We start from the raw sequence: 26,528 nt of genomic DNA, 5'->3' as shown, positions 1-26,528 counted from the left end.
GTTATCCTATGAGGAAAAATGAGTTATCGGTTTCAAGGTAAGTAATCGGTCTTTTGAGTTAGGGTTCTGGGGTTAGACTCAAGGGTCTCCCAGGGTTAGTGATGCACTGTTGCACCCTGAGCGGCACTCGGGCGGCCAGGTGTAGAATGTTGATACCCAATGTTATCCTATGGAGGATAGGGGGGCTCCGGTTAGTGGCGGCTGGCAAGCAGGCCACAGGGTTGTGGGAGCAGAGCTCCTAGGGTTAAGCTCAGGGCACGTTGGTGACCAAGTTACAGGGCCACCCTCAGCGGTGCTAGGGCAGCTGGGTGCAGGGTGCTGTTTTGAAGTCGGGTGCCCTGTTGATTTCAATGGGAATTCTCTGGGACAAAGAAACACTGCAGGCTCGGGGACGAGGATCTTCCAGGAGTGACCACCACTTCGAGGGGTAAGTTGGGATGTAGAGGGATGGTTAGGCACCGCTGGGTTGGGCACACAAGGCCGTGGGGCATCGAGTGCAGGGGTGCCTTAGACGTCGGATTTTCTTACCCTCTCTGGTCGCGGTGGGAAGGGGGGTCCTCTGGATTGAGGCTGCAGGCGTCGTCTGGAGGCTTGATGCAGGTCAGGATCGACGGGGGGGGGACCTCCTCGTGGTGTTTGTTCACTCAAACACGGGCCAAGCTCGGTGGGTGCAGAGTGTGCTGGATTCGTGGTTCCTGGTTGGCACCAGAAGCTGCTGTTCAAACACGTCTGGTGTTCACGGTAGAAACAGCTTGGGAAGTGAATGCAGGCAGGTCGTCCGGGGTTTGGGAGTTTGCTGGTCGCTGGACACGCCAGAATTTCGCAGGAGCAGGTTCGAGGGGAGACAGGCCTGTAGGGCTGGGGCCAAGTCAGTGGGTGTCGTCCTCTTGTTACTTTGCATGATTTCTCTTCTCGTCCTTCTTCTTTTCTTGTCGTTGCTGGATCTGAGGAAGGAAGGTTCAGGGTGCCCCTAAATACTAAATTTAGGGGCGTTACAGGAAGGTAAAGGTCAGGGACCAATGAGTCCCTTCCCTGGGTGGGTACACCCCCTATTCTGCCATTCTCCAGAAGAAGGCGGGCAGGAGCCTGTCCCTGGTTGGCTGGGTCCCCCATCCTCAAGATGGCGGGGACTCAAGGTTGTGCTTCACCTCGCCTCCCCCACCCTAGGGGTGGCAGAGGTGGGTACTCCTTTCTTCCTCACTTTGTTTTTCCCACCGTATTTCCTGCCCAAAGTGGGGCGTAGAACCAGTGGGGGCCAGTTGCTGAGTACAGCAATGGGTCTGGGGAGGCTCACAAAGGCTTTGAAGCTTTTCCTTCGTGAACCCTGCCCATACTGGGGGAGGAGGCTTGGCACCTCGTCCCAGGATGTGCATTTTTTCAGGCCCGCGAGAGCAGCAAGCTCTCCATCCAGGGGTCCAGAAACATGTCTGGGGGTGGCAGCCTTGGCAGCCACTCAGTCAGGTCACTGGGAGTTGGTAGAGTTTCAGGGGCATCTCTAAAATGCCCTCTATCGTGCATTTTACATTAAATCCCACACTGACATCATTGTGAGTTTTATGTGCTGAAAAGTTTGATACCAAACTTGTCAGTATTCAGTGTAGCCATCATTGTGCTGTGGAGTTCGTAATGACAATCTCCCAGCACAATATACTCTTAATGGCAGCACTGCACGTACAGTGCGCAGGAATGGACCTGGGTACTGTCGGGGTACAGGGCTCATGCACCTGTACCCTCACCACTGGCATAGTGCACCCAGCTAGAGGGGTGACTCATGTATGCCAGGGCAGTGTTTTGTGGGCATGGCACACGGGGATGTGTCAATAAAGAGAAATTGACCTCTGCACTCTGGATGTAGTTTTGTTTTTCTATATAGTGAAACCGAAAGTATAAATCTTGTAGGTGCAGCGGGTGTTAACCTCCTGGATCCTGAGGTGCTATCAACCAAATGTCTCAAGAATCTTACATCGAGTAAGAATAACCCGGGGCACTCTTGGGCACAACTAGTGCTATATGTCAGTAAACACAAGTAGTCCGAAGTAGAATTAATTCTTTACTCAAATGAATTCTGTGAGTTCTTCAACAATTTTCAAGTATTCCATCATATTAATTTCATATGGTGAGATCATGAAGGCATATCCATCATTAATTATCCATAGTAGGTATATGAATCAACATCCACAGTATATTAAATCCCCGATGCATTTCGCGCTGGAAAGCGTTTCTTCAGGGGGTCTGAAAGTTAAACAGGAAATGTATGTAACAATACTGATACTCAGGAGCGGGGCAATGCAAAAGATATTCGTGATGAAAGTGATGAACATGCGTAAGGTGATGATGTGGCTAGCCAAAAAGTGCATATCCAAAAAATCAGGAGCAAAATACAAAGAACAGTCATAAGAACAGTGTCTATGGTTACTCGTGTCGAATAGAAAGTAACCGAAAGTGCGAGGGATAGTATAAGTGCAAAAGTGATGAGGTTTGTAAATCAGGAATAAAAACGGAGGTAGTAGTGACATGTGAAATCTCAATAATTGACTAAAGTGTGAGCACAAAGAAAGCGTAAGTCGTAGCCGAGGCTGTGGTAACATGCAAACTGACCCAATCAGTAACCCGAAGTGTAAAAGTAAAATCAACTTGCAGATTAGACGAACTGAAATAATCCTCACCCGTTACATGTTGAAAAAGTATACACCGGTAAAACAGTGGTGTGGCGAAAACCAGGTCCCGGTTAGCCGCAAACCCGGAAGACGCCACGCATGCGCAGTGCATAGAGATATTCCAAAATGAAAACAAACATAGAAGAAAGACCCGCCGAGTGTACACAACCTCGAGTTTGTGAAAGAACCTCGAACTTCGTGAAAAAAGACCGTATACTTAAAGCCTGGGGGCTAGAGTTTAATAACGTGGTTGCTCAAAAGTGATATGTGCACACTAAACGTGAAGGATGAGTTAAAAGGAAAAAATAATTGGAAAACATGGTGGGGTGTGGTACCAGGGCAATAAAGTGAGCCTACCAAAGGTCAAAATAAATTGAAGGAATCAATGGTGAAAAAAAGCAGCAGTGAACACATATGGTATGAAGACAGTGCATAATGATCAAGGAAAACAAGCACAATAATAAGCAAAATAATACTGGTCACAGCTTATAGAGAGATCAAAAAACTCGGAATAGGTGTAAGTTCAAATGTCAATAGTTCATAAATGGCAACTAAATTCTAATCTTTCATTCAGTCCTTTTGGCTGTACAGCCTGCAAACGATATATCCAATAAAGTTCCCGTTGTAGGAGGTGTTTGCTATTGTCTTTGTGAGGCTTTTTTTCTACTATTTCCAAGATCAAGAATCGGATTTGGCTGGGATTGTGTGACTGTTGTATGAAGTGTGCAGCAATGTTTGACTTCAAATTTTTTGTACGGATATTGCTCCGGTGCTCATTCAACCTTACTTAAATTTTTCGCTCGGTTTTGCCAACATATGGAAGGCCGCATGGGCATTTAATCATGTACACAACATTGCTTGTGTCGCAAGTGGCATTCACTTGAAGATTGATTGGAGTCCCTTGGGTGGGGTGGCCCACTGTGGGTCCAAGTATTATGCTACTGCAGTGACTGCAGTTGTGGCACGGAATGGTTCCTTTAAAAATAGTATTGATTGTGGTTGTTGGTTGTTTAATTAAGGCTTGTATGGTCTTGGTGCGTTGCTACGCGAAGATAGGAGGCCTCTCAAAGATATGATTGAAATCCATTTCTGATTGCAGTAGTATCCAGTGTTTGCAAATCACCTCTTTGATTTGACGTGAATGAGTTGAGTATTTAGATACAAAGATGTGTGCCATGTCGACTCTTTGTTTTGTTCTGCACCAAGACACGCAGCCTGGCAAGGCAGTGTGTGTGTCAGGGCACAGGGCCTCTAAGGGTGGCACAATAAGTGCTGCAGCTCTTAGGGGCCTTCTCTGGTCACAGTGCCCTGGGTACCTAGGGTACCATTTACCAGGGGCTGACATGTGGTCAGAGATGCCAATTGGGTTTAGGCTTCAATGCAGTTTCAGGGAAGGAAAACAGGCCCTGGGTACCTGTTTGGCAGGAGCCCAGGGCACACTCAGTCAAAGCACATCAGCAATTCAGCAAAAAAGTGGGGGCATACCATGGAAGAAAGAGGGCACTTTCTCACATACACCCTTTGACATCACACACTACGACTTGATCAGAGGGCACACATGTTAGTATACAGAGTGCATGGTGTATAGCAATTAGAGCGTGCAGGTTTTTGTTACAGAGGGCCTGTAGTCTGGGGGCACCAAATACTCAGACTGGGTAGAAGGGCACACTGCCTGTTTTACAAGGAGAATACGAGCTGGGAAGAACCAGACACTCAGACTGTAGCACAAAGGCTCAGGCATACAGACACCAACAACTCTAGTGCAGTGGTAGTGTAGCCAGTAGCGAGGCTGGGCACAGAACATGTGGTATCACAAACAAACACTCACAGTACGCTTGGGGGACATCAGGCTGGGGTACAAAGGCATGCAGCAGGAGTTCACAGCAAGTAGTCAACTGTCTGGGATCACTTAGCTAGCTTATTAGAACTTAGGCACTTACCAGCTCTTTTCCGCCTGGGCTGCAAGTATGCCGAGGACTGCTACTGGCTCCCCAGGTCCATGGTGACTTCATAGCACTGGTTCTTCCTAAGCAGTGTGGAGCTAAGCGGCGGCAGATTGGGGTCCATTGTGCTGCTCTGCTCGGGCTTAGCTCTACTGGAGACTGGTGGCCTGGCCGACAGGGTTCCCAACTCACCAGGTCTCCAGTGTTTCCCTCTACATGATCTAGAGATGGCTTTCTGACCCTGCCATCCATTGTTTGGGGGCACAGGCAGGCACTGCTCTCTCCCAGCTGGTAGAAGTTTAATAGCAGAGCTGGGGTCATCACTAAGCGGAGCATGCATCAATGTATTCGTTTTTTGACAATCACTTTTTTTGTTAAATAATGAAATATACATTTTAATATAATTATTGTTGATGTTTATCAACTAAGACAATAGGTCTGTTTTATATAGGTTGATAACGCTGACCCCTTGATAAAGCCAATAGGCCAACATTTATAATTTGGTGAACTGATCCTTTGACAAAGTCATTAAGTCTGCTTTACTTAAAATAACACTTGCTATACTGTAACCTCACTTACTTGCGACCACACCATGCTCTGCTTTTTACCTGCCATATGACATCACTCAATACATGTTGTAAGACATCACTGATTTCATCAATGACATTTCAGATGTTGCAGTTATATTGACTTGAGATAACTATAACTGATTTATTTCAGTGGTTTTGTTAATGTAATATGGTAGGTTTCAACTGACATTTTCACCTAATATCCCTTTGACCTTTGTTTTTTTAGTGAATGTGTGTGTGTGTGTATATATGAATGTATATATAGGGGGGGGGCGTGGCTTGGACGCCGATCGGGATGGCGGCGTGAGCTCGCAGCTCCGCGCGGAATCCCGCTAATTCTCCTGTCTTTGGCACCCTGGGCGACCCGAGGTCGACGCTCCTGCCCTCTGAAGGGTGAGGGGACAGCCGGGCACAGACGGAAAGTTGCCGGGGGACTGCTGGCCCCGAGGAGACCGAGTTGGGCGACGGCCGAGGTGTTGCCGAGAGTGAGAAGAAAATGGCGCCGATGAGGACGGGCAGCCCCGGACATCAACTTTGAGCCGAGTTGTCGCCGGCTGGCGGGAGGCCCTGCAGCCGATAGATCGAGACATTGGGGACTGAGGCGCCAGTTCCTGAGGTCGGGGAACAGTGAATCGCCCTGCCCGGGCCTTGTGGTCTCTCGCTGGCCGCCATCTCTGTCTCCTTCTTTCCCCCCTCAGGCTTCCGAGGGGACCGGCGGAACAGTGCCCGCCACGCTGGCCATTGGTCCTGAGGGCATTGGTGGCGGCGCTTGACCCTGCTCAGTGTCAGGTAGTTCGCGCCGGACTACGAGCGCAGAAGCTGGTCGGCTTGCTGGCCTGTGACGCAGTACCCTGAAATGGCGGCGGCCGGAGGGCTGGTGGCCGAGGAGCGAGCTGAGGGGGACCTGGCGGCATCGTCCCGGATGGGCGAGACTCCCCCGCCGGAGTTGGATCAGGAGCAGCAGCTGCACCGACGTCTAGACGCCATACTCGATGCGATCACCTCAACCAAGGAGGCGCTGCACCAGGACATTGCACAAGTGGCCACGGGACTGGGGCTACTGCGAGCTGACCATGCGAAGCTGGCAGATGGGGTCAAGGACCATGATCAGCTGCTGTTGGACCTGAAGCCGTCGGTGGTGACCGCAGAACACAGGATCACGGATATATTAGCCCGGTTGGACTCGCTGGAACGACGGGCGGAGGATGCAGAAGGCCGCAACAGGCGAAACAACGTGCGGGTCGTAGGCCTGCCGGAACGAATTGAGGGGGAGGATGCGGTGGCCTACATGGAGAACTGGTTTCGCACAGTGTTGGCACCGGAGGGGCTTACTCCTTTCTTTACCCTGGAGCGAGCCCACAGGGTGCCTGCTCGCCCACCAGGGCTTGGCCGCCCCCCCCGACCGATGGTGGTGCGGCTCCTCCATTATAAGGACCGGGATCTCCTCATCCAGCGGGCTAGGATGTCGGGCCCGTATGAGGTGGAAAACAGCAAGGTCACGATCTTCCCGGACTACACCCAGGCGGTCCAAAAGAACAGGGCATCGTTCCTAGCGGTGAAGAAGGAGCTCCGGGAGGAAGGCATCCAATATTCCTTGCTCTACCCGGCCAAGCTGCGGATCATACTGGACGAAACTACGCACTTTTTCCAGACCCCAGATGAAGTTTGGCAATAGCTGGAGTCGTATAGAGCGGGGACGGACAGGTCACATAAAAGTAGGCGAGATCAGCCTAAGCAACCCAGGATCAGACAATCGCAGCGCATCAGGTCCCGCAACAGGCGCCAGCGGGAGAAACGGGAGGCTCAAATGGCTGCGGAAAAGAGAGATGCGCTCGCAGCGACGGCGGCCATCACGGGGTCGCAACAGAACAGTGACCGGGTGGAAACGGACTCGGGCGGAGAAGGCAGCAGAACGGGAGAAGACCTCTCAGAGGCGGAAAGCTCGAAGGGGCCGGTGGTGACCCCCCAGACCTCTGATGGAATATTTTGCGGTTGAGACTGTGTTGGGACTTGCTCGAGACCTAATGGTAGGGCGGTATCTTGTTGGAGATGAGTGGGTTGCCGGGGGGGGGGGGGGGCTGAGCGCGCAGTAGGGGATGAGGGCGCGGGGTGCGGGCTCCGCTAGCTGGGATCGGCGATAACTCACCCCCCTTGGGCCCTTAAGGCCTGCTGTGGTGGAGACCACAGGGTAGGAATATGGGTAGTTGGTTCGAGGTTTGGATTGGGGCTGACATTGGGTTTGTAGGCTCTGTCCTGGGGAGTGGGGTTTGGGGTGTTTTTTTGTTCAGGGTGTGTTCTGGGGGGGGCAACTGCTTTGGGAGGGATGTGAACTTTTGTTATTTGGATCGGACTGCTCGATGTTGGTATGGGGACATTACCTAACCTGAAATGCCTGACGTGGAATGTCCGGGGGCTGCGAACTATGGTTAAACGCCACAAAGTACACGCATACCTGGTGCGAAGGGGGGTACAGATTGCTATGCTGCAAGAAACCCATCTGACTAAAAAGAGTGCGCTGCCAGGGGGTGCTGATTTGGGTGAGAGCGGGGATACCGTTCCAGGTGCTGAATCAAGTGGTGGACCCTGATGGTAGGTTCGTAGCAGTGGAGGGGAGGTTGTATGGAAGGGATGTGGTTCTCTGCTGTGTGTATGCGCCAAATACTGATCAGGCTCGATATTTTGATGGCCTCTCTGGGTCCTTGGCTTCTTTCCCGGCGGGCCCGATAGTGTTAGGGGGGGACTTCAACTCGATTACGGATGTGGCTCTGGATAGGTCCCATCCCCCCCTAGTAGACTCCCCGGTGCGCAAGTTGGCCATGCACAGGAAGGATTGGCAGGACAGATGGGGGTTGCTGGATGTATGGCGGGAGCAGCACAGAGACACCAGGGATTATTCCTTTTACTCTGCTCTCCACGCTCTGCATCTGAGGATAGATTCGGTGCTCTGTAGTGGGTCCCTAGCCCCATTGATTTCTCATACGGAGTACTTGGCCAGAACCATTTCGGATCATAACCCCCTATTGGTACACATCCAGGGCAGCGGGAGCGCTCGGCGATACCAACATGGCGGCTTCGGCCGGAGTCGCTAGAGGACTCAGTATTCAATGACGCTGTCCAGCAGGGTATCGGCCGTTACTTTGATGAGAATGAGGGCACGGCCACGAGTCGGTCCACTGAATGGGATGCAATGAAAGTGGTGGTGAGAGGGGTGTGTCTGGGTAGGTTTTCGAATGCTCGCACGACTGTGTTGAATGCACTTATGAAAGCGGAAGAGACTTTGAGAGATTTGGAGCGCCGCAGGCCGGCCAGCCCGGACTTACAGACCCAGTTGTTGGAAGCGAAGGAAGTGGTCGCCACCGAGACGGAACGGTTGAGGTGTTACGACTACAGGCAGTACACCATTAGAGCGCATGCAGAACGGGACAAGGTGGGCACACTCTTGGCCAGACTTGCTAACCCGGAACTTAGGGGTTGCCCGATCCTTAGCATTAGCAATGCACAGGGGGGGATGGTGTATTCCCAGGCAGCGGTGTTGGAGTGCTTTCGGGTGTACTATCAGGACTTGTATCAGAGTCAGTTGGGAGTGGAGGTCCAGGACATAGCGGAGTACCTAGGGGCGAGGCAGCTTCCGGTCCTAGATGAAGAGGACGCGAAGGAGTTGGGTGGCCCGATCACGCTCACTGAAATACGGGTGGCTATTAAACATATGGCTCGTAATAAAACGCCCGGGGTGGACGGGTTACCAATAGAATTTTATCAGCAGTATGTCGACAGTTTGGCCCCCAGGCTCCTGGTGGTGTACACGGAAGCTTTTGAGACAGGAAGCTTGCCTGGGTCCATGCGTGAGGCCTTGATTGTCCCGCTCCTGAAGCCAGGATGCAACGGACGTGAGGTCCTATCGCCCGCTGTCCATGTTGACGGTGGATTACAAGATCCTGAGCCGGATATTGGCCACCAGACTGGCCCCACACATGACGGGCCTGGTGCACAGGGATCAGGCTGGGTTTATCCCCACGAGGAGCACGGCGCTGAATATTCGCCGCCTGGTGGGGATAATGGACGCCATCTTGGATGGGGACGGGGCCCAAGCGGTCCTGTCCGTGGACATCGAGAAGGCCTTTGACAGCTTGGAATGGACCTTCCTGGATGGAGTGCTGGAGAGGTTTGGCATGGGTGAGGGGTTCCGCCGGTGGACGAAGGTTTTATATGCCTCGGCGACGGCGCGGGTGCCTTTGGGTGGACTGGTGTCTGCGTCATACCCGGTGGGTAGGGGCACGAGACAGGGGTGCTCCCTTTCCCCCTTACTGTTTGCTCTGGCGATGGAACCCTTGGCGGTCCATGCGAGGTCGGGTGACAAGTATGCGGGAATAACCAGCGGCGGGCAGCAACATCACATATCGCTGTATGCGGACGACCTACTTCTGTATCTCGATGATACGGCGCGGGCCCTGGAAGGAGCGATGGACCTGTTGTCGGAGTTTGGCCGGCTGTCGGGACTTAAGGTCAACTGGGCGAAGACCTGTGTGTTCCCGCTGAGAGCGGAGTCGCCCAGCCCTGCTCATGACTTGGGGGTGCTCTGGGAGCCATCTTGCTTCACTTATCTGGGAGTCCGCATCTACCACGCGGACCTATTGGAGGGCAACATCGGTCGGTGCGTTCGGGCGCTGAGGGGCAGCATGGCCTTCTGGTCGACCCTCCCGCTGACGGTTCTGGGTAGGATAGCCCTTTTAAAAATGGTGGCGCTCCCCCGCTTCCTGTATTACTTCCGGACGTTGCCTATCTGGATTCCTCAGGGGATCTTTAGAGATCTGAGGACGATGATTATTGGGTTCCTATGGGGGCATGGCCGCCGTAGAGTGGCGCTGGGCACACTGCTTCGCCCCAAGGTCGAGGGGGGCATGGCTGTACCCGACTTTGAGCTATATTATTTAGCGGCGCAATTGCAGGTCCTCACGCAGAACGTGGCCAGGGTGTTTAGGGGGCCGGAGGCGGACCGAGAGCAGGGGATACAACACCATGTGTTGTCCTACATCGTCATGCAGCAGAGACTTGAGTTGCGGGGCCTTACTATGGAGGAACCGACACTCAGGCTGTGCTGGCAGAGGAGCCTTAGGAGAGCAAAGGCGACACGGCCTTATGCGCCGGAGATCCCGATCGGTATGCTGACGGCCTTGCCGCACGGGGGTGACTGGTCCCCATTGCTGGATTGGGAGGAGGCGGGCCTGCAGGTGGTAGGAGACCTGTACATCGATGGGGCCCTGGTACCCTTTGAGGTGCTTCGTGAACAGTTCGGGCTGCCTGATGGGGGGTTTCTCCTACACGCGGCGGTGGTGGCGGCTATACAGAAGCACTGGAAAGGGGGGCTCATGGAACCGACCACGACTATGGCGTGCCAGTATGTGGTGATGGCAGCGGGCACGTTCAAGGCTGTGACATGCCTTTATAATAGGATGCTGAACGAGGGACTGGAACCGCTCCAGGGGCTCAAGGCTAAATGGGAGGAAAGTGTGGGCAGACCCATTCCAGACACGGCGTGGAGTCACATCTTGCGGCGCACGTGGAAGGGCACGAGAAATGCGCGCTTCCAGCAAGTGCATTTCTATGTGCTCCATAGGGCCTACCTGACCCCCGAAAAAATACGGCGGTATTTCCAGATACAGGACGCTCGGTGCCCGCGGTGTTCGTCTCTAGGAGCGGACATGGATCATTTGCTCTCAGGGTGCTCGCATTTGGAGGCCTACTGGGCAGAGGTGGGGGACCTCTTAAACGATGTGACCGACAGGGAGGTGGAATTTGATATGGCGGCGTGCTTGCTGCTCTGGTTCCCGCACACCAAACACACCAAGGTGACGAGCAAATTTATTGATCTGGGTCTGATACTGGCGCAAAGAGAAATAACATGGCATTGGAAGTCCAAGGGCGGGACGTCACTGCGGAGATGGAAGAATGAATTGCTGCGGTGGTCTGAATGCGAGAGTGTGCTCCGGATGAAGCAGGCTGTCAAGCTTGGTAATGAGAAGGCTTTGGATGCAGCGTGTGCGTGGGAGTTGGTGGTGCAGGCTTTGCGTGATTCTTTGGTGGAGGATGAGGACTGAGGGAATAGGACCAGTGGACACTGCGGGGCAAACGAACACAGAGTTATCATTGACACTGTAGTGGATCCATCCAACACATCAGCACGAAGCACACACCATTAGCACTTGCCGGGGTGGGGATATAGGGGGGTTGTTCAGTGGGAGTTTGGGGTGGGTCGGCAGCCGAGAAGCTGGTTGTCTGCAAGGGCGACTTCGAGTTAAGTAGGCCAGTTAGGCACCGCGCGGAGCTAGAAATGGTGGGGGGGGAGCGGCCAGACATGATAGGCTCTACAGCGCTCGGGGTGGGCCCTGGAACGGACAGTAGCATTGATCACGCAAGCGGAATGGCTGACGAAGGTATTGTTGAGGGTGGGGGGGTAAAATGCAGATACGTAAAACGATCTTTCGACCATGGTCCCTATGGGACGCTCACCGTGATGTTTTCCTACTAAGTAGAGTATTATGCCGCCCGGCCTCCGGGATGCGGGCTGAATGGCTGTGTATGATATACGCTTTACTGTTGATCGGGGGGGATGTCACGAGTGGACTGGTTGACTACTTGTATTCTGTTGTTTCTAACTCTGCAATAAAAACAAATTAAAAAAAAAATATGTATGTATATACATCTATATCTATATATATATATATATATATATATATCTATATATCAAGTCAAAATACCTTCGCTTTGGGCAGCAGTAAAACACGAACACCAGTAATCTTCAGGTAGCCTTTTAATTCAGCAGATTTCAAAGGCGATCTCACTCTACTTGTTTCGGGAAAGTTTTCCCTTGTTCACAAGTGATTTGTGAAACATAGTGATAGGTTTAAGTAATCATGTGACAGCTTGTGAAAACAAATAATATAGAAAACAGACTTCCGCTGTTGTGTCAAAACATAATTTGTAAAGAAAAGGAGTTTGGTCCCGGGATGCAGGGGAGGCTGGACCAATGAAATATGAGCAATGAAGAATTTGCCTACCCCCACGTGAATGATTATGTAAATTTTTTTTGAAAAAACACAAACAAAGGAAATGTCTTCTGCTTGTGCAGGTATTTTATTTAAACCTGTTTCAATTTTTTACCAAGTTTCTTTTTTATATTTTCATGGAAGAGAAAGGTACTTGTGAACCACATTTATACATATATACAACTATTATACAACGAACATATATACAAATATAGACAGTTTTTAAACACTTCATTGAGAAAAATCATGCGGATAATGATTTCCAATGGACTGTCTTGTATAGTATGAACCAAATGAAACCCGGCATAAATATAGAACAAGTGTTGCTTAGAAAGGAGGCTTATTTGATTTTAAAATACAACAGCGCCCAAACAGGCTTGAACTCGTTGTCTGAGATTTCGAGGCTGTGAAGCACTTGGAATCTCAACAAACGACCCGTAACTACAGGTACCATAATGCTTGCTCATGTGTCAAAACATAAATCATAACTTTCAACATTTTCCGAACACATGCAGAAATTACAATTCGTTATTATACGTTTGTGAAGCTTTGTAACTTAGAGAAATCTATATTGACTGTTTAAATTGAGGTTACATAAAATAAATCCTCCGATCGGAATTCTTATTCTATACATGCTCTGCCCTAGTGGGCAATGTATACACTGTTTATGCCTTCAATAACATTCAGAAATTGCTTGCAGTTAGTTATCTCGCCCTAGTGGGCTTAAGCCTCAAGTTAGTGGTCACAGCTTTTGAATGGTATTCTCTTATTAGGTTGCTCAATAAGGTAAGATAGTTCTTGTCGGCTATCTTCATGCCAAACCGCCTCATTTTCTCATGTGTTCTAAAAAAGATATATTCCAAAGTTTTGCCACAGCCTTTGTGTAGTGTGATACGCCGCACAGCAGGGAAGTCTTCAGCTTGGAGCACTGACAACAGAGTCACAAAGAGTTGTGAACTGTCTGCACCTGGCTATGAACAGCCGCAAAAATAGTGATCAGTAAAGAGACAAAGGGGGAGCTTTACCTAAAAGGCTTTTCTCACGCTGAACAGTCCGCAGCCCCCTTCACCCCCACCATCTACCAAATTACTATGCAACAGGAAACCAATAATCGTTTTCTATAGAATCCTTGTCTTTTTTGTACTCACTTCATTGTCTAGGTCTCCTCCCACCTGCACCGTGATACACTTCCACTGTCTTGGAAAACATCACCCCGACTTCTGCATAGGAACAGGCCCGGGACGTTCAAAATGGAACCCAAAGCTCTTCATCACTCTGCTTCGCTTATACATACAGTGCATATACTACAATAGCCACATTCACAAACACACATAAAATGCATTTGGAAGTGATTATGCAACAAAACAGGGTATACATCTAGCTACGCATTGTATACATCTATCTTACTGCGCATTGGTGAGACACTGTCAGCCAGTGCGAAATAACTCCTTTTTAGTGTGAGTAAAAAATCTTATAATTTACAGAATAATGAGGGAAGATCGTAAAATGAGACCTTTTTTCTGTGCCAACTCCCCTTGTGCAACTTTCCAACCCTGGACCATGGTTGGAATATTCCAGACTGTGGTTGAAAGAGCTGTCCCAGGCTTGGCACACAGCAGACTTGGGCTCTTAATGTTTCAATGATGTGTACACTCTGAACCATGTTTATGCAGTCTGCCTCTGATACAGAGCACTATGTGTATGTTGTTTCTTTCTGTAGCTTACATTCTCCAATTGCTTGCTTCCTCGGAAAGCCTTCTTGCAATGTACTCCTAAAACCCTGCATGAACAAGTAACTTTGACATACTTTCTTTCGTCAAGCGACCCTCTATTTACCAACCATCTTATATTTACCTTCTATTTCTGAGTACAGCCTCTTCTCAGTCTCATGCATGCCTCCCTGCTTCTTATTGCAATTCTGCAATTGTCTGACACCTCATTTTATACATCATGACCTCTCCTCTTTAAAACCCTATCCCTATAACCGAATTTAACTTCATCTCCGCCAGCCTATTTCCCCAATCATTCATTTGAAACCACACGGCCCCCCACTAATGATCACACCTATCTGTTATTAATGTAGTGCAACTGGAGTAAATGTATACATTTTTTTCTTAAGAGCATGACTAATCATAATAACCAACAATAACCACAGTATTAACCACTGAGTTTGGGTTCCGGAGTAGCGTGCTACTGGCCGTAAAGTGCTTCTGTGTCTTAGCAGGGGTAGTAAGCGCTATATAAATGTAATTACAATTACATGGCGTCAGATCGGGCTGTCACAGATCCTGCTTCAGTGTGAACTGCAAAAGCTGCGCCCCTGAGTCTTGATTCCAGTGAATAGTGTCGCTGACATTTCTTTAATGGGAACAGTTAAGATATTTAGCCCCAAACTCACCTGTGAGGTGTGTCTGAGGCGTGAAGAAACCCTGAGCCTTCACAGTTTAATTCAGAGGCAGTTATTTCGCCCCGTTACTCCTTATTTTTCTGCAAAGATTGTTCTCTGGCAGAAAAAGATTTTCAGAACTTTGAACATACATACAAGACACCAACAACATATAATTAACTGGCTAGTCTAGCACTCGGCTGCGGACTGCACCATGAACTGCCTCACACACATACACATGTGCATGTCAAATAGTTGGCCTGCTGACCGGGGACATTCATCAGCAGAGTGTTACAGCCAAACTAGCTCATTCATCAAAACCCAGATCGGGACCGCAGCTCACTCTGTCCCCAGTCTGCAATTCAAAATTAAAACCATTTGCAAAGTCATTGTGAGAACAAATTCCCTGTTTGAGCCTCCACGAGGAGTGTGTAACACAGAGGTCTTCAAACTATTTTAGGTTGAGCCCCCGCAGCTGAATTTTTTTAGATGTCGGACCCCCCCCACCACCTGACAGAAATTTCTGGACCCTGGTACGCTACATATTAGATTAACATCCGCATATCCCGGGCCATATCCGGCAAATAATGTTCAACACAATAATGAGTGTTTAGTAAACTGCAGGATTGTGAGTGGGTGTGGTTAAATGACAGAGGCTTTTTACACAGCTCAAAAACTATTTTCCAAGATAAAATGTGTGCAAATTGTTTTTACTAGGAAGCTTTATTTTACACAAGACCTAGATTGATATTAACACCCCAACATTAATTTGAAAGGTGTGCCTATTTTTCGCCACAGAGACGGTCAATCTGTGGATGGATTTGTGCTACTGCCATCCTCAGGCTGTTCTCCACATACACAACATTTACAGAAAATAATATCTGTGAAATCCTCCAATTTCTCATTTGTGAGGCCCCGTTTTGATCTTAAAAACTTTTTTATGGTTGTTGCATAAAAAAAAAAATTTCTCTGCAAATAGTAATAGACTCTCCCACATCAATCACATTCAAAAGAAATGATAACAAGCATTTACAATGCAACGGTTTCGCCTTCGGAAAAGTTTGAGCTATTGGCATTGTAAATGACAAACTTTTTATTTATGTGTTGGTTTTGAAAACAGATAAATAAACATGTCTGACTTTGGCACATGTCTTCTGTGCATCTTTCCAAAAACTGTGAAAGTGCCAAGTCATTCATATACAGACATCAACAAAACTCCTAGTGTGATATCAGTCTGGGACAGGTTCCTTCCCAAGGTCAAATAAGAAAAAATAGAGACATAAAGGCAAAATAGTGTAGTTTGATTTGATGTCCTCTCACCTTATATGTACATAAGGAAACATCTAGGACCCACACCTTCATGTACATAATCTATGTCAGACTTTCTCAACTTATGTCAGAAATGCCAATCTCTGTTAAGATGCAGTAGACAAGGATTGTCACTTGACCACTAGGAGAGAAACTTCATCCAGGTCTCAGAATCAGATCGTAGACCCAGATGAGCACAGCACCAGATCCCATCTCGAATGTTGAAGCCACCAGCAAGACTTCCTATGGTTCTGTGGAGCATTCATTCTGCCTTCACAAACTGGTTCCAGGACTGTGTTCTCTAATAGACACAATCCCCTAGCTCTTGGCCTTGTGCTCAGAATAGCTGGTAAGCTATTCCAAACAGACAACAAACCCTGTTGTGCAGGAATGCGCACCATCTCAGAAACTCAGGTTTATTTTTTATTCATCTGCTAGAACTACCATAGCGCCTAGACATAGCACAGTGATGGTGTAAGGGCTATAAATTGTGATGTTACACTTTTTCCCTGTTTTCACGGTTATTGAAAGCTTAGCCACTTTTTATAATCTTCTGTGATCTTCTGTGATGTTACCAATTTTAAACGACTAGATCAAAGTGTTTTAAAATATTTATTTGGAAATAAAATTTGCTGTAATATATATTCTGTTTCTAGTGATCTTGCGTCTGTAAATCAATAATGAACGATTGTTTGGATTACCACTGCTCAGTGTTAGTAACCCAAAAGCATTAACACCACCTCATTCATATATTGAGTGGGGTTCGTCAGGCCTACAATACCGGTCTTTCATATTTAGCGCTAGTGCAATGGACTAAGTTCACTTGTGTCACCCATGGGCGTGAAAACAAACCTTTTACAGCTGAGCCAGAGACTCAGTTTACGCAACAGCACAGCCAACCCAACAATTGAAGATGGAGTGGCTTGCTGGATAAAAACTAACACTCGCAGGCCGCATAGCCATTAGTAAAATGGTGTCTCTCCCCCAGTTTCCATATTTCTTCATGAATATACCCATCCAACTCAACAGGGAATTCTTTTGTACACTGCGTCAATTGCTGGTCTGTTTGGTTTGGGCTGTAAAACGGTCTCGACTGACATGGTAAATACAGACACTGCCCTACAGTCAGGAAGCATTAGAGGAATCCGATTTAAACATTTACCATCTATGTGCACGAGCTCAAAACGCATATCATTGGTATAACTCCCAACCCAATTTTCCCCACCTCGCAAATGAAACTGACAATTTGCAACCTATCTCACTTTTGCTATCACTGTGGCTGCCTGTTCACACCCGCTATACCGAAACAGACACAGTCTGCTGCACCAGGAAGGCATGGCAGGGCCTGTGTGCCAGACAGGCCCTTAGACTTATGTATTCCCCCTCTGTTCCTTTACCAGGCCACACCATGTTACATAACAAGTAAACCCAAGGTGCAGGCTCAACTGCAGAAGTTAAAGATGAAACTCAGGGCGTGGCCAGCCACGCATAATATTGAGGCACTCCAAGTCTCACTCGCCGAGCCTGCCAGTATCCTGATCCGCGCAGCTGATCTGGCACTGCTGCCGCAGCAGGAAACTACCACTGCTCGCTGAGACCACGGTGCGGGCAAGGAACAGTGAGCTATCCGACAGACGGGAGACCTTCAATTGCGAGGCCTGGTCATGCAGGCAGAGAGCGCAAGGAGAGCTGGGGCGGGCTTGCCTTGGCTGTCAGGCATCAGAAAGGTGCTGGAGAAGAGAGGGCAGCCGCGGACCGGGGGTCTCTGTGCAGAGGCTGCGGGGAAGAATAAGAGCCCCGTCCCCAGACCTGGCTGGCACTGACGGAGAGCCAAAGGGATGCTTCATTTTCTGGCTCATGTCCTGGAGCATCAGGAGATAAGCGAAGTGGGACCTGCCGGCGGACTTTAGAGAGTCAGATAAGTTGATGCTGGAAACAGCACAACTGCACCCACAGGAGGGGCACACTCTGCACCGCCCACCCTTCCTTCCACATATTAGTGATTTTTGGCAATCTCTGGGGAGACCTTGATAACGGAGCCTCGACCTCCCTCATAACTATATAGCGGTCATGCCCAGACTGGGAAAAAGCCTGGTATTTTAAGGATAGGAAAGCCGTAGACTTCCACCATGCAACAGACATAAATAGACACATATGCCACCAGCACTGCAAGGGTGTCTGAGGGCGCCACCTCGCCAGGAGATGCAGCAGCGATGCCGATAACCCCGGAATGCATTTTCCAGGCCATATGCAATCTATTCACTGGCATAGGAAAACAAATTGGAGGAGCTGGATCAGAGGTGACCCTACTCAGACATGAGGTGTGGAAAATTACAGACAGAGTTGCGGATGCGAATAAACGGATTCCGCCCGCAGAAGACAGCACGACTACCCTGTCGGCCTCTGTGGCTGACCTACTAGACAGAGAGACCCACTTAGAGCGCCGGGTGGACAATGCTGAGAGCAGTTCCTGTGGAAATAACCTGTGCTGTGTTGGCATTCCGAGGGCCTGGATGTGGTTGCGTCTGGAGGCCTAACTCGCTGCATGGCTGATGTCCAGGCTTATGGCACATTCAATGTCCCTCTATTTCGTGAACGAAAAGGGCACCTCTAAGGTCCTTGAGTGCCCAGTTTTTCAACTACGCAGACCTGATACCATACTGTGATTGGCATGACAACAGACCACCCTGGAGCTGGACTATACCCTTCAAGTGCAATAAAAAAGACGATTATATTTGGCAGTCAAGCAAAAACTTAGAGATGAAGTTGCCATATTTGCTAATACTGGGATATTTCAAAGAAGTGGGTTTTGATGTCCTGTATGATTTGTAGTTTTGCTGGGAGTATTACAGTACCATTATTTAGTATGCAGGTAGCGTCCCCTAGATTCGAGGGCAACCCCCTGACTCACCCTCGCAGGCACGGCCCCCGTCGCAGCTCCCACTGGCCTCCGCTGACGTCGAGGGTTCCCCCGGAGTCAGCCACTCACAGCGCGGCTCCCGGGGCAGATCCTGATGACGCGGCGAGGCTCCAACCAACGGCGGCGCAGCTCACGGGGACAGGCCCACTGCAGCGGCCAATCAGAGCGCGCGAGCCTCCGAAAAGCCACCAATGCGGTCGCAGCCCCTTCGTGCCTCGGCCAAGGTGCCGAGCAGCTGCCGGTTGACCCCCGGGCGGGACGGGATACCCCAATTTGTGAGGACACGGGGGGGGGCGGGAGAGGACGAGGGGGGCGGGCGGGAGAGGACGAGGGGGGCGGGAAAGGACACGGACGTCGGGAGGGAGGCGGGAAACGTGGGGACAGCGGGAGGAGGGACACAAGGCAGGACAGCAGCAAGCACGGCCCGGCCGGACCAGACTCGGGGGCGTTCCCGGCGTCGCGTGACGTCGCCAAAGCCAAAGAATCGCGGGAACGCCCCCGTGTCTGGTCCGGCATTGATGGACAGGCCCCTCGTCCAATGGCTAGGCTCCATTTATGGAGCTAGCAAATGGGACGAGGGGGCGTGTTCCAGAGTGCTTACTGTACTCAATAGATTTCTCTGGAGGAGGAGCCTAACGGCTCCGCCCCCCAGCGAAACCTAAAAACGGTATTCACAAAAATCTGTTTGGGAATTGTTCCAGGCCATCAGGGTAAAAACAACAGAGCTGTCTCTATGAAGGAGCCACCTGAAAGGCTGGATTGCAGTGCATGTAAATGTGTACTTTTGTACTTTAGGACGAAAACTTGATTGGGCACGACATGCCTTTAATTGTGTATAGGGGCGCAACTAGACCCAAACTTGGGGGGGGGGGGGGGGCTAACACACTCAGCCAGGGATGGCCATAGCACTGGTCGCTTACAGTGCAGTAGTATTTTTGGCACCCCCTCTCCCATTTCCTCCTTCTCCATGATTTCCCTCACTACCACTCACCAACAGTGCACCTCATTCTCTATGGCACCTTTCTGACAAACATTTCATTTTTTTATAGCACTACTCATAGTTTACTCAGACTTTATAGCAGGCACCTTATCCCTCTGTGCTGTGTGGGTGGGAGGAGTGAACATGTGAGTGCACATTGAGCGATGCATCAGTGTGAGAGTGAGGTGAGAGGAGTGACTGCACGGTGAGTGAGGTGACCATATGAATTTGGGTGCGGATGTAAGCAAAGTGGGATGAATGAATGTATGGTTAGTGATGGGCTTGCTTGAGTGACATTGCAGATCGAGCAGTGTGGGGGACAGGTGAGTGAAGTGTCACATGAGTGCAGGTTGAGTAGTGTGCTCGTTTGACTGCGGGGTGAGGTACAGGGCGAACAGCGCAAGTGCTTTGTGAGTGCAGAGTGAGCACTGTGAGTGCACGTTGAGCTGGTGAATGCTGTGAGTGCATGGGAATCAATGTGAGGGCATTGTGATCGCTGTGAGTGCAGGGTTAGCGTGAAAGTGAAGGGCAAGAATGAGGAGAGAGTTGTCTAAATGCAGGGTGCAATCCCAGACACTTGAGGTAACTCAGCATGTTATTGATAGCGGTGAAGGGGTTCAGATACAAGTTAAACTATTGCTATTATGGCATTAACAAGGGCATTAACAAGGAATTGAGGGTGGAGGAAATAATGTGCTGATCTTGCAACAAACTTTCAGTTTTATGATTAGGATTGCCAGCTCATTATTTTGATGTCCCAGGCGGTACATAAATAAGCAGTCACATAAAGCTGTATTTTCAGTACTTATCTGTGCATACTTTGAACAGCAAATATAAATAGAAAGCACTTTTAATGTTGTTCTAGGGCTGCCTGAATGATTCTTGACTGCTAATTAAAGGGAACAAAGACAGATAAGTCACATTACAAATGAATACAAACTTATTTATCTATAACCTGTATTTAGTGTCAAGACAAGCAATTTGCAGGCTCTTTAAAACACGCATGGCATTTTCTTTTGGCAACTTGAAGCCATTTTCGCCCTGTGGACATTGTGCTTCTGCCTGTGTAATTTTAAAAGAAGCGTGGTCCCCTTTCTGGGAACAGGAGGGGGTTAAATTCCTTGGGCTGAAATGATTCAGCTGTAGTGAGAGGCAAGGAGTCTTCTCTGCTATGAAACCAAACAGGAATGAACAGACAGTCCACAGTGGACTGACTATTCGTTCCCTTTTGGTTTTAGCAAAGGAGACTCCTTGCCTCCCACTGCAGCTAAAGCATTAAGGAATTACCTAGCTCATTGGAAAATAGATTGTTCGGGCAGTTTGAGCAAGGGCTCTGTTCTGAAAGGTTATTTCTCCTTCTGTGACTTTGGTAGTTTTATCAGAAACAAGGTTTGCTATGCTTAGAGAACGACAGAGGCACCTCCTGCAATTGTCTTTTATTATAAATTTGTAAAATTCTTCCTGCATGCTGTCGACGAATTGTTCTGCTGTGCTCAGACAGTGATAAGTTGTCGCTGTTTTTATATGTTCACCAGAAAAAAAAGATCTCTAAAGCTTGTGTCTCATTGCAGGTTACTATGCAAAGGGCAATATACCGGAATGTATATCAGTGACACATATCTGGTGTTTGAAATTACTTCTGGTTGTACATTTAGTGCCGTGATTGCTTTGGTTGTGCCCCCATGTTCTGACATTTTACTACGTTACTTTGCCAGTCTAAGATCTGGAAGATGTTTAGACTGCTTTAGGACGGTTAGCTTGTGGAATTAAAAAAAGGAGCACGTCGTGCCCCATTGATTAACCCTCTCTCCCCCTCCCTCTAACCCTCCATTACAGCCGAACCCCTGGCCAATCCCGCCCCCCATCCCTCTTTCAACAAGCATTGGAAATGCAATAGGTCTGGCATTAGGAAAGTTTGAGCTATTGGTCTTATAAATGACTTTTTTTAATTATTGTGTTGTTTTTTGAAATAGCTAAATTAATAGCTTTGTCATTTACAATGGCAATAGTTATAACTTTCGCAAATGTTACACCTATAGCATTTGTAATGCAACATGTTTTGTATTTACGTGACTTAAATGTATTGATATTACAAATAACAATGGCTTTTTTTAAAATGATTAATACTTAAATACATTATTTAATTTGTAATGGCAATAGCTTCAACTTTTGTAAATAACTTTTGTGAAGATTATGTTCAGTGTTTTTTATTGTGACGAAAATCCAAGAACTGAAATATTAACATCTTTTTGTGATGTGTAATAAAGCTTGAAAGCTTAAAAACGGCTTGAAACATTGAAAGAACATATTTGAACCAGTGATGCTGTGCGTGCGCTGAGTGATACTGTGCGTGTGCTGAGTGATGCTGTGCTTGCGCTGAGTGATGCTGTGGTTGCGCTGAGTGATGCTGTGCTTGCGCTGAGTGATGCTGTGCTTGCGCTGAGTGATGCTGTGCTTGCGCTGAGTGATGCTGTGGTTGCGCTGAGTGATGGTGTGGTTGCGCTGAGTGATGCTGTGGTTGCGCTGAGTGATGCTGTGCTTGCGCTGAGGTTGCACTGAGTGATGCTGTGGTTGCGCTGAGTGATGCTGGGGTGGCATAAGTAGATAGGAGAAGAGAGGTAGGATAGGAGAGGGGAGAGAGGAGAGTAAGGAGAGGGGAGAGTAAGGAGAGGGGAGAGTAAGGAGAGGGGAGAGTAAGGAGATGGGAGAGTAAGGAGATGGGAGAGTAAGGAGATGGGAGAGTAAGGAGATGGGAGAGTGAGGAGAGTGTTGAGTGAGGAGAGTGTTGAGTGAGGAGAGTGTTGAGTGAGGAGAGTGTTGAGTGAGGAGAGTGTTGAGTGAGGAGAGTGTTGAGTGAGGAGAGTGTTGAGTGAGGAGAGGGGGGGAGTGAGGAGAGGGGGGGAGTGAGGAGAGGGGGGGAGTGAGGAGAGGGGGGGAGTGAGGAGAGGGGGGAGTGAGGAGAGGGGGGGAGTGAGGAGAGGGGGGGAGTGAGGAGAGGGGGGGAGTGAGGAGAGGGGGGAGTGAGGAGAGGGGAGAGGAGAGGGGGGGGAGTGAGTAGAGGGGGGGGAGTGAGGAGAGGGGGGGAGTGAGGAGAGGGGGGGAGTGAGGAGAGGGGGGGAGTGAGGAGAGGGGGGAGTGAGGAGAGGGGGGAGTGAGGAGAGAGGGGATTGGGGAGAGAGGGGAGGATGATCAGCCACAGATACTCCGCTTATGAAAGTAGTGCCATAGTTGTTGTAACGGCCCATCACTGCTGAGGGAAGTTAGCCTTAACACATCATTGCCTAGCAAAACTGGGTTTAGCTCCTGTACGCTTTGCATTGTATGTTTATGTCCAACCATTCACTTGCGCACAATAGCTGTGATGCAATAGATTCAACATTCTATCAAAAAATACAAAAAAAATGTATTAAATGCTGTCATAATGTCATCATGTTTCTGATGTGCACCGCTGCTCCTACTTGCTGCTGGTCTTATGTTTTTGTTTTTCTTTGTGCTTGCTTTTTACCTAAAATCAATACATTTGGTTATCATTTTTTTTTTTAAATGTATTTAAGTCATCAGCTGTGGTCCCTAATGCCAGAAATAGAAAAGTACCAATAAAATTCCCGTATATTGGCTGCTGCCACCAGAAAAGGGCATCTCAGGTCACTTGACGAACCTGGAAATGTAACAAACGTTTGCCAAATCCTCATCTTTTACCATTTATTCCAGGTTATCAACCCTACTGTCCAACGTAACGTTAAATGCTCACCACGCTTTCTGGTTGTTCTGCATCTTTCCCTATGCAGGCGCCTGAAGAGCAACGAATCTTAAGCTGAGCACTGTCTTACTTAAGTCAAAATGCTTTGTAATTAACTTTATAAATCCCAGAGGATACACGTTAAGATATGAAACAACCTCTTGGCATTGCTGTGGGGGTGCGGGCGGGAGCGCATTGCAATGAAGTCTAATGGCGTGCGCAATGTCGTGGGACGGAGGAAGCGATCTGAGCCGCATTTGACCAACTGAAAGTCACCCGGCAGCTGCGTCCTGAAAAATCGAGCTATTTGACCTATTGCATTGTAAAATATAACTTTTTTACACGGATGGGTAGGCGGATCGTGGAAGCTTTACGAGAAAGGGAGGTGGGTAACAGCAATATGGGGAGGTAACCGCAACATAAGAGGGGGCCCAAAACCCAACTGAGGTGCAATAAAAGGAGGGTTGGGGGGGGGGGGGGAGACACATGCATCTCCATGACTCGGATATCAAAAGAGAGAGAGGTGTGTGTCTTCAAAATAAAGGTGCGTGGCAGCCTTTGGCTGCTTGCTCACAAGACAAGAACGGCGCTCTGTTATTGTGATACAATAAGCGTGCACGGTGCTGAAACAGTAAGCACAGTGCTGGGGGCGGGAGGGGGTGATGGGCTGCGAGCCACGGGCACCATTGTTAAATGTGTGCATCCGTGTTAAAGATAAAGCGCAATATGCGTTCTGGGCAAAAAAAAATGTTTTCTAACAAGCAGGAGCCGTGCTAAAGATAAACAATAGTGCGTGTGTTTTCAAAATTAAGCTGCGCAGCAGCCACTGGCTGCTTGCTCACATGAAAAGGAAGGTATGCAGCCATTGTGAAAGTATAAGCGGGTGGTGTGCTAAAACATTAAGCACAGCACTGGGGGTGGGACAGGGTTGATGGGCTGCGAGCCACAGGCGCCATTGTTAAATGTGTGCGACCGTGTTAAAAATGAAGCCTGGTATGCATTCTGGGTAAATAAAATGTTTAAAAAATGTTAAAAAAGCAGGTGTTGTGTTGAAGATAAAGCAGGTTGTGCATTTAGCAAAAAAAATTTTTTTTAGCTACATGATACAACCCCCCCTTCATGCCGCTCCTTGAGAGAGAGGGGAGGTGCTGACGGCTGGGGAGGGGGAGGAGAAATGTGAGCAAGGCTGTGTGCGGGGAGGTGCTGGCGGCACCAAGCTGGGGAACAGATGGCGAAGACTGGCGATTTGATGCTGTGCACGCGCATTTTAACTCATTGCGCTTGCGCATTGAGCTAAAAGCGCACATGCACTGCATCAAATCGTCAGTGTAGTTAAACGCTGTTTAAGCCCCTATAGTCTTGCTCCGCTCAATGCGCATGCGCATTGAGAGGCGAGACCTAAAAAGCCCTCTTATCTGATGTAGATTTTATTTCAGAGAAGTCCTTCATAGCCAGGCAACGGAAAAACTCAAGAAACGAAGAAGAAAAGGCAGCAAGCAGCAGAATGCAGGAACTTTAGGCACCCATATTTCACGGCACTTCCTGCTATCTCTGCTGCTGTCCCATCATTGGTGGAACGTCAGTGGTGACGTTCCTACCTGCTGATTAGCTGCTGCTGCTCCAGAGTTATCCTATCAAAAGCCCCCATTTGAAATGGGTGACAACTTGCGATCATCGCACATTACAAGTTAAACAAAGGTATGTTTTCAGTGTGGTGCGCGCCCCTCCCCATGGATGGTGTCGCGCCCCACAGATTGAAGAACTCTGGTGTAACAGAACAGCCATAATAATCCTTTCTTAGCAATTTGGGAAAGACGAAGGTGTGAGCCAACAGTACTCGCCAGGATTCCAATCCGTAATCTGCGGGCATATGCAAAGATCTGCAATAGGCACATTGGCGCTTTGATCTAGCTAACCCATTTATTAGGGAGAGCGAAGCGAAAAGCCATCTTGCAAGGATTTGAAAACTGGACCTGCAAATTCCTCACGCTCGTGCGTGTGTGTGTCCATTTGCGGCCTGCTATTGGCCTTTCAGTGCTTGGTTTTTTTTAGCATAAACTTTGCATGCCGTAAATGAAGCCTACTTTCTCTTGGCTAATGCGAATCGTGGCAGCTCACGGACCAATATTTGAACCTGATTTATTGTATTCATGATTTATAGACACTCAGTAGTATTCATACCACAGCTCGAGAGCACGAAAGCTTATTTTGCACTAAAGAAAACTCCTTCTTAAATGCGAGAGCAGTGGTTGATTAACAGGGAGGGAGGTGCGGAGAAACCGGTAGGACTGTTACATTGTATAGATTTTATTCTTTTTTTGTTGTATTTGATTGTTTGCTTTATGGACCGCACTGGCTATGTTGGATTGTATTCAAATGTTTTTTTTTTAAAGAAAAATGCTCAAAGGAGCCACATGCAGACTTTAAAAAGGAGCTTATTTTTTACATTTGTGCTTTTTACATGCCTCATTTGTTTATCCTCCATAGGGCCTGATGAAAAGAGTGCAAAACTTTGTTAGCAAATGCCAACTTTTTGAAGGCATGTAATGTTTTGTGTAAATCTATATGACTGGCGAACGTGAATTGGTTTGTTACAAGTTGTTCTCCGGACTCACCTTAATAGCCATTGACCTTTCACTGCCTTAGATCGGTCAGACCCCGCAGCCCATTAAAGCCAGAATTGGGCAACATAGAAGCCGTATTCGGCGGTCAGTGCCCAATGTACCCCTAGTAACACACTATGCAGAACTGAACCACACAGCCAACGACATTAAATGGCAAGTCATCGACAAGGCCACCGTGCCGGTCAGATGAGGAGACTTGACCCAAATCCTCCAACGGCTAGTTTCGTTGGATCGAGAAAAAAAAACGATTCAGTAGCGCAGGGCCTGAACTCCGCAGAGGAGTGGAGTGGGTTTGTGACAACATTACTGTCCTAGAACTACACGTGACATGTAACTCCTGATACTGCATGACAGCCTTCA

The 26,528-nt window shown here is 48.7% G+C and overlaps 1 protein-coding gene across 2 annotated transcripts in view; it reads left to right on the top strand.

The window, feature by feature from the left end:
• SCAP (SREBF chaperone) overlaps nt 1–26,528 on the top strand; it is an 833,069-nt gene that overhangs the window by 78,820 nt on the left and 727,721 nt on the right. The gene's annotated exons all lie outside the window — the stretch shown is intronic.

The sequence above is a fragment of the Lissotriton vulgaris genome, chromosome 10 (genome assembly GCF_964263255.1).
Source record: "Lissotriton vulgaris chromosome 10, aLisVul1.2, whole genome shotgun sequence".
NCBI lineage: Eukaryota > Metazoa > Chordata > Amphibia > Caudata > Salamandridae > Lissotriton > Lissotriton vulgaris.
The sequence above is the reverse complement of the archived record's forward strand: the minus strand, read 5'-3'. Positions and strand labels throughout refer to the sequence as shown.